This window comes from Etheostoma spectabile, chromosome 9 (genome assembly GCF_008692095.1).
Source record: "Etheostoma spectabile isolate EspeVRDwgs_2016 chromosome 9, UIUC_Espe_1.0, whole genome shotgun sequence".
NCBI classification, from domain to species: domain Eukaryota; kingdom Metazoa; phylum Chordata; class Actinopteri; order Perciformes; family Percidae; genus Etheostoma; species Etheostoma spectabile.
The window spans coordinates 7324577-7326389 of NC_045741.1; positions in this window are offsets into that span (position 1 = coordinate 7324577).

Below are 1813 nucleotides of genomic sequence, written 5' to 3' on the forward strand. Positions count from 1 at the left end.
AAATTCCTACACATTGGACCTTTAACAACTTTCACTTTTAAACCCGTAATATTTAATATGTATTGATATTTAAACTGAGGTTGTTGCTTTGAGATTAAACTAAATGTCAAATAAAATGATTAATACTTTTCTGTCAAAAATGAACTTCCCGGCTGGAGAAGCATTAGACCAACATGTAGCGAGATCAACTTTACAGAAAATATAACAGAACCGTTAAATGGACAATGTAAAAAAAATAAAAAAGAAATAAAGAAAGAATCTGAAAATTGGGGTTATCTGAACTTGTGACCTCAGTATTTTTCAAAAACCATGTCCAGACATTAAAACTAAAAACTGTCAAAATGTTTCTAAAAAGTTATCAGACAACATAACCAAATACATCCAGAAATAAAATCAATATGGAGTGCACAAAGAAATATGAAGTTTCATGCTTTAACTTTCCAATCAGTTGGCAAAAATAGCAAAAAACTTTTTATTTCCCTCACCGCCTATCATTTTATAAAACAAAAATAACACGTGATTTATTTATTTTTTTACATGTACATTACCAAAAGGATGTTTATTGTGTGGCTTCAAACAGCTGATGACGAGGAAAACTACAAAACTACACACTACAATATTATTTTTTTTCTATTATTATCAGTCATAAATAATGTGCATTCAGAAAGGAAACAGCACATGTCTGTTCAGTCATTTGTTTTGTTTTTTGGAGTTTGTTTAAATGATGTCTGTCCTATAAAGAAATTTGAAATCCAGTCAAATTTAGTGGAACATTAGACTACAGCTCTTCCAACACTGTCGTAAAGTATAGAATAGTCACATATTTTGAAGAATATCATAAAGAAAATGATGTTGTGATTCAGGTACATGAGACTTTTTTACAATCCAGGGAATTGACATTCTCTGTTGTAGAGAAAAGTAAAGGATGTGTCTGTAAACAGAGAACTGAAACATACGTGTTCTTGTGTGCATGTGTTAAAGTGCACTGTACACTGACGGACTGAGTTATATATCTCGTAGCGCGGCTTTATGCAGAACACTGATCGGTCGTTTGTTCTGCTCGTCTTTAACAAAGACAAGTTAAAGTACTCTGAAGGCCTCCAGGTTTAAAATACTGATTAAGTCTTAAAGTATGCATCATAAAAGCACTTTGCTCAACCCTTTTCTTTTACTTTGCAGTTTTCGTTTGGAAATTAAACAAAGACAAATCTCTTTTTTTTCTTCTTCTTCTTTTAAATCAAACAGGAGTCAAAATACTTCTTTTTGTGCTTAAAGGCACTTTTGGAGACACAAAGTAGAGTCGAACGTAGGGATTCCGAGGACGAGTCGAGTCGGGAACATCTGCAGCGACATCCGTCGCCAAGCTAAACCCAGCCTTTGGAAACAGATACGGCCGTGCCAAAAAACTCAGTGAAGGAGTTTGTTAATTTGTCTTTGGAATGAGAGCATTACCCCCGAGTTGAAAGTCCCTCTCTGAAAGTAACATCCACCTCAGCGTGCTTGTTTCCAAGCATGAAGAGAGCGAATGCCACCAGAGACAATGTTAACTGCAGAAAGACAGCTATAGCTGGGATGGGGACGAGGGGATTGGTTTTTAAGAAGAAGCCCTCATTAATTGAAAATTATTATTATTATAATTTTTTTCTTTTTTCGAAAACAAATCAGGATATTGTATCCTGATTTTATCATTTGAACTTTTACAAAGTGACAAGAGAATCAGTACTACAGGGCGTCGCCTCCACAGCAGCCCGATAGACACTGAAAGTTCATGAAGGAAAAGATACTTTGACACCCAGATTAAACACTGAAACCC